Genomic DNA, 7,389 nt, shown 5'->3' with positions numbered 1-7,389 from the left:
AGAACAGCAGGTCCTCTTTACTGCTGAGCCATGTCTCCAGGCCCAGGAATGGCTAGCCTTATTGTTGAATTAGATAGTGGGAATTCATAAAATTACAGATCCATGTGCAGTGAAGCGCCATGCAAACGGTGCTCTCCGAGTGCAGAGAGGCTTCATTACATTTCTAAACTCCTACTTCTAAACGTGGTTCCCTACTCTGACTTCCATTATCGTAGATTTCTTTTGCCTTTTGAAAATTTTACAGAAGTTTCTACGAAGCTAGGCGCTTCCTCCACTGAGGCCAGACAAGGCAGCCCAGCTAGAGAACGTATCGCACATACAGGCAACAGTGTTCATGACCAGCCTCGCAGAGACTTGAAGTGCCAGTGGTGGGGAATACCTAGGGATCCCCCACATGCTTAGAGGAGAAGGGGAAGGAGGAGAGGAGAGGTGAGGAAGGATTGTGGGAAGGGTGACAAGGAGCAGGGCAGTGAGCGGGGTGTAAAGTGAATAATTAAAATAAAATAGAACTAAATTTTAAAAAATAACGTCACACCAATGTCATGATAGAAGATTTATGGGTATAGATTGTCTATGATATAAAATATATCATTTGTCATTATTACTGTCAAATATAGTTCATCATTTTATTTGTCCCATTAAGCTGTTGGGTGGCTAGTCTCAGAGAGGGAGACTACTGGTTCATGGAGGAGCAACATGTTTGGTTTCCTTAGATGCCATTAAGCGGTTTTTCAATGTTCCCTGTGTAAATTTAGATCTCCAGAGTTGGGTACACTCAACCCTCCTGCTTCAAATCGAGGCCAGCATTTCACACGCTCCTTGAGTCTATTTTAGTGATTCTGATGAATATTTAGGGTGTTTTGTTTTGAATTCACACCTTACAATAGATTTCTGTGTGGTGACTAGTATCTGCAGGTGTCTCATGTGGTCTCTTTGATTGTTTGTGCATTTTTATACTGATCTAGCATGTTTATTGTATTCGGCTATTAATTACAATAGTTCATCTGTGGATGCCAGGGGTGGCATTCAGATACTATCCTCTCATCTGAATAATGGCGCATCTCTGTCTTCCTTTTAATTCTGTGTCTTCCATTTTTCTTGTGGTAAGAGGAAGTATAGCCCTTGCTTGCTCCATGCCCGATCTCAGCAAGAACAAAGTCAATATGCCAAGCACTGCAGATGATGCACGCTGTGGGCATTTTACAGATGCCTACGCTGAGCTCAAAGAGCTTCTGTTTTCTCCCCACCTTCCGGCAGCTTGCTCTAAATCACCTCAGGTATTGAGCATTACCGACAAGCCCTCCTATGTCAGTCAGCAGGGGTTCAGCCCCTCTTTCCTTCCTGTTGATCTGAGAACTGCATTGGGTAATTTTCAAATATTAACTACCATCAGTGCATAACATATCTGATCACGTTTTAACCTTGTGTGCATAGCTGCTTATCTTATTCTTTGGCTAATAGTTTTGCAATTTTATTGGCAGAGGAAATCACTTGCCACCGTCTTTCCTTGTAATAGTTTGTGGTTGTTGGTGGTGTGACAGTCACACTGACTTGTGTTGGAATTTTGTTGTCCTTTCTTCCTTTGCTAGCTGTTTGAGCATTCAGTGCTTCTATGGTAATGGTTATCTTAGATATTTTGACATGCACCTAGGCTTATTCTCATTGTCTATGGTTACCAACAATGCTAAAGTTCAAAATATGTTCACTTTACCCCCCTCTCCTTTCTACCACCATCATCACCATACAGTTAGTTTACGTGCATCTTCCCTCTGCCAGATTAGATTAATGGATTTACTGTTAACATCCATTTCTGTTTTCTAAAGCCATATCTCCTTAATGTATTCTCTCTTGCCTTTTCTTGTTCCTACCCAGGAGCATCTTCTTTCCACTTACTGACTGGAGGATCAAATCCCTTCTGTTCATCTGAAAATTATCTGCTTTAACATATTTTAAAGATATGTTAGTTTTTACTTTACATGTGTGAAGACCCGCATGGGTATCGTATGCATGCAGTTCCTGTGGCGGCCAGTAGAGGGCATCAACTCTCCTGGAAGTGGAGTTACAGGCCGTTGTGAGCTGCCATGAGGGTGCTAGGAGCTGAACTTGGATCCTGTGGAAGCAGCCAGTGCTCTGAACTGCTGAGCAGCCCCTCCATCCTCGTGAAAGAGCCCTGCCTCATCCTTGCTGTTTTTCCAGGGCATGACGGTTATCTTCTAGTCATGCCTTAGCGATGCTGTTTCCTAGGTCCTTATTTTTCTACTAAAAACTTAACCATGAAGCTGTCCTCACTTCTTAGAAGGTAGGGCATCTTTAAATTTTTATTTTTCATAACTTTAATGGACACATTGGCACATGTAGAGGTGCACAGGGTGATAATTCAACACCTGGAGACACTATGAAATGATCAACCCAGGTAGCCAACATTCCTATCCCTTTAAATTTTTACCATCTCATTGTGATGCAAAGCCTTAAACTCTTCTCTCTGGCTCCTTATATAACTCTCTGTCACAGTAACTCTACACAGTAGCTGTAACTCTCTGTCACAGTGAGCTACCGTGACCCCATTGTGCTGCAGAAGAACCGACTCTCCTTTTCTGCCTTGGCTCCTTTTCTCTCCACCGATTTTACTGTGGTGTCTAGACTTTGCTTCTACTACACTCAGCATTCTGTTCTTGACCTCAGGCTATCCTGTTGCATTCTGTTCTCGACCGCAGGTATCCTCTGTTGCCCAAGTGCCGGCTGGCAGTTCTCTGCTGACTCAGTCACTGACTGCCACATCAGTTTGTAGTGCACCGTGTTTCACTAATACCTTTTTGTTTTTTCCACCCACTTGGCTGTCTGAGACTCAGTTTGCACATTTTATACCCACTGCTTTCACTATATCTGATCTTCTACAACACCTACCTATTGGATATTTAACTTTAACTAATAACGTTTAGTTCTAGAATTTCTATTTGATGTTTTGAGAAGAGAATATTACCGGCATCCGGCAGAACAATCACATCCCTCGTTCTTAAGAAAGTATTAATCACAATCATTTTTAAATCTAGTATCTCACGATTCAAAAAAATAGTCTATTTGTGAGTTTGCTTTTGTTTGTTTCTCGTTTTTCACTATGACCGATAGGTTTTTGTTTGTTTGTTTGTTTGTTTGTTTTTGGTTTTTCGAGACAGGGTTTCTCTGTGTAGCCCTCGCTGTCCTGGAACTCACTCTGTAGACCAGGCTGGCCTCAAACTCAGAAATCTGCCTGCCTCTGCCTCCCAAGTGCTGGGATTCCGATAGGTTTTACTTTGAGGCTGGGTATTGGGTACAAAGGCTGTGGAGATTCTAGATAATGTTACCTGTTTTTAAGAGAGGACCGAACACAGCTGGGACGGCCTTGTAATTTGATCAGATGGGGAGCCCACGTGATCTGCAAGGTCCTCCCGCCTCCCGGGTGATCTGGGTTCAGCAAGGTTCCGCCTCCCTGTTCTGTGTCTCGCTCCTTGGGTAAGTACAGCTTACTGACAATCTAACCTGGAAGCCTCTGGTGCTTATGAGGGCACCTTAGTTTTTGTTCTTAAATGAACCCACCAGGCCACTGGGAGACTGATGCGGCTTCCGCAGTTCTGGGTGGAATCCTTCAGCTTCAGCTCCTAGCCGGCTGCCGCTTGGTTCTCGCTCTCCTTACCGCTGACCCTCTGCCTGTCTGGAGTTCTGTGCCAGGCAGCTCTGTTGAAGTGTGAGTTGTCGGTGTTCCCCCAAGATTCAGTCTGATCTTGGGTTCCCGTGTAGCAGCTTCAGAAGGCGAAGAAGCCATGAGTATTCTGCCAGTAAGAATGGGATTAAACACTTAACACAGAACTTAGGGGAGAGGGTGCTCCTGCTCTGACACACTGGAGACGCAGTGTTTCTTGATCCCTTCTGTCTCCTCTGATGGGAAGAAACCTGGACAGGCTCATCATTGAGAAAAGGGTGTTCTTGGGACAATGGGTCTGCTGGTACCTTCCTTGGTCATGAACACCCTAACTTTGGGAAATATAAAAGCACATTACATATAAATCACCCCATCTTGGGTATTGTGTTAGATCCAGAAACACAAATGGACTTCAGTAGCTGAGAGACGTGCCAAGATCAGCCCTGAAACCTGTGTCCCCCTGTTCTACGAGGTTCCTCCAAGTTCCAGCGGCCCCTTTGTCTCTCGGCCCCAGATCTGTGCTCAGTCTTTCGAGTCTAGCCCACCCAACAGGCAGACATCAGCCAAAGCCTCGGCTGGAAGCAGCGCCCAGGCCAGCTCGCCCACAGCCCCTTCTCTTGGCATTCTGGTGTCCTGCTTCTCTTGGCTAGTCTCCAGGTCCTTCGAGTAAATGCTTCAGTGTTTTATCTGATTTTCTAGTTAGTTCTGGAACTGTGCCATCACCAGAGAAAGCATATGTCAGGAGATTTATTTCTTAAAAGCCTGGTAACTAGCATATGGATCACACTTAACTGTGGGCATTAAGATAACTTTTGGTAAAGAGAGACAGTTCTTCTGAAGTTGATTTATGATGTCCTGGCTAATCCAACACTAAGGGGAATGAGGGACTACAATCCTGTGCACGCAAACCATGCTCTTCTCTCCTTTGGCCTTAGAATCTGTAACCACCCTTAGAGCATACAGGCAGAGAGGAGGGGAGCAAGGGTGTTTGGAATACACCCACATATTTAGAGAGAAGCATGCAGAGAGACAGATCAGGGCATTGAACTACACTCAAGAGAGAGAAGTCCCTGGACAATGACCCCGTGCCCACCCTTGCACATGGTCCTTGCATTCATTTGATGTATCACACAACTGGCACTAATGCTGCCCCTCTTTGGGACTAAATGGTTTAAAAATGTATGGTTCAAGAAGGTCAGACTATTTCCAGTTTGGGGCATAGGACAGTCCAAGCAGACTCCGTCTTGTTGTTTTGGAGAGTTCTGGTTGTGATTAACACTGAGTCATAGGCCGGGAAGCGAGTGAGACTACTAATGTAGCCTGTTTCCTTATTTTCAAGTGTTAGAACCTCCTTTGCAGAGATTCAGAGGCAACATGGCTAAGCAGTCAGCTTTGGGAGGTAGATCAGGTGCTCACGGTGGGTGGGCATCTTGGAGGGTGCGTTGACGTTGCCATCACCTGAACCTGAGATTCTGAAAACTGACAGAATGACCTTTCTCCTAAGAAATCAACTGAAGACCATCAGTCAGATTCAGAGATGTTGGACACAAACAGCATAGGAGTGCTCATGTACAGATGGCCTGGACTGTTCTTAGTGAGATGGGAAGTAGAGATGGTACACTCGGAGACAGCGTGATGTTCTTTTTGATGGCTGAGGTGAGAAGGAGAGAAGGCTTAAGTGTCTTCGTACCCTGGCTCCTATCTAATTGAATAATAAGTACCCGAAGATGCCTCCGGCCATTTATGAAGCAAGAAGGTTATGGGGTTTATAAAAGCCCCCTTCCCACATTAAATGAAGATGTGAGCCATACTGGAGGGCATGCTTTTCCATCCTGTGTCTCTGTTCTCTGTGGGCTAGGCTTCCCATCTCTAAAACTCCTTTCCTAATACTTGATTCCAAATGGCTTCCTAACCCAACCCAGACCCATCTTCTCCCGGATGATAAGCAGGGCACAGAACCGATCTTGGAAGAGTGTCTCAGAGACTCTGGGGCCTTAGGGTGAACCTGGCCTTCTCACAGTGCTGATAGCTGTTACAGAGGAAAGAGTTCTATGAGAGAGAAGAGAGAGGGAGAGAGAGAGAGAGAGAGAGAGAGAGAGAGAGAGAGAGAGAGAGAGAGAGGAGAGACACACACAGAGACAAAAAGATGGAGGGAGGGAAGGAGGAAGGAGAGAGACATGGAGAGACAGGTAGACACACACACAGAGAAAGAGAGAGAGAGAAGAAGGGGGAGAGAGAGACACAGAAAGAGAGATGGAGGAAGAGAGACAGGGAAAGACACACAGAGATAGATAGATAGATAGATAGATAGATAGATAGATAGATAGATAGATAGATAGATAGAGAGGAGAGAGAGACACACACACAGACAAAGAGATGGAGGGAGGGGCGGAGGAAGGAGAGAGATAGGGAGAGACAGGTAGACACATACATGAAACTGTCCCGCAGTTTCATAAACCGGGTTGTCTCGACCGAAGGGAGAAAGGAGACCTGAAACACAGAGTTCGAGAACAAAAGGACACGAAGCCAAGTTGAGGGTTTCCAATCAAGGCTCGCCTTTACTTTGGGGGTTCACCATTTTATACAAGAGAGTAAAAGAGAGAGAGCGAGAGAAGAAGGGGGAGAGATAGAGACACAGAGAGAGACAGATGGAGGAAGAGAGACAGGGAGACACACACACACATACAGAGAGAGAGAGAGAGAGAAAGAGAGAGAGAGAGAGAGAGAGAGAGAGAGAGAGAGAGAGACTTTGAAGAGACTTCTGCACCCAGGAGGCAGAAAGAGGGGCAGGAATAGGGAGAGGCAAAGAAACTGGAAATGCCCCAGAGCCAGGGTTGAGTGAGCTCAGGAGGGGCCAGCAGTATTGAAAGTTTTCCAGAGACCCAGGGATGTAGCCAGTAGGTTTGGGTATTGGAGATTACTTGGGATTTCAAACTATCTTTGCATATTAGTGATGAACGTGGGGTAAGGAACAGGTCTTTAAAGGGAGAGGTGAAGAGATGCTAGCATGAGCAGTTGTGCAGTCTCCATCTGTCACTGCTGCTGTATTTCTTCGAGACTTCCTACATCGCTTTATTCTGGGCCAAGATGCTTTCCGGAAGACAGTTTCTCTGCATTGTCTCTGTCTCTCACTGGCCATAGAGGCCACATGCTTGAGCTGGTCCTTGTCCACTAAATTGCCTTTCTGTCTTGTGTGGAAAACAAATGCAACCCTTGTTGCTTGAATGTCACTGTGGTTGGAGACTGCCAAGCACAGTTAAATTGGAAGTTTTTTTTCCAGGTAGCATCCTGAATGGCCATGGTGACAGGGAACATTTGATCACAGAGCCCAGCCAGGAAAGCGGGCCTCCACATAGGCAGGTAGGATTCCTTCTTCCACCAGTGCAGAGGAAGCATCTTTCTCCAACAGCACTGTCCATTAGGACTGAGTTCATTTTCAATTCGTTTTCTCCAAGAGGAGAAAGAAAGTGTAGCTGGAGTGTTCATCAGGTCCTGAGCAGGGCCTCTAGCTGGAGTGTTCATCAGGTCCTGAGCAGGGCCTCTAGCTGGAGTGTTCATCAGGTCCTGAGCAGTGCCTCTAGCTGGAGTGTTCATCAGGTCCTGAGTAGGGCCTCTAACTGGAGTGTTCATCAGGTCCTGAGCAGTGCCTCTAACTGGAGTGTTCATCAGGTCCTGAGCAGTGCCTCTAGCTGGAGTGTTCATCAGGTCCTGAG

Source organism: Mastomys coucha, unplaced genomic scaffold, assembly GCF_008632895.1.
Source record: "Mastomys coucha isolate ucsf_1 unplaced genomic scaffold, UCSF_Mcou_1 pScaffold7, whole genome shotgun sequence".
Taxonomy (NCBI): domain Eukaryota; kingdom Metazoa; phylum Chordata; class Mammalia; order Rodentia; family Muridae; genus Mastomys; species Mastomys coucha.
The sequence above is the reverse complement of the archived record's forward strand: the minus strand, read 5'-3'. Positions refer to the sequence as shown.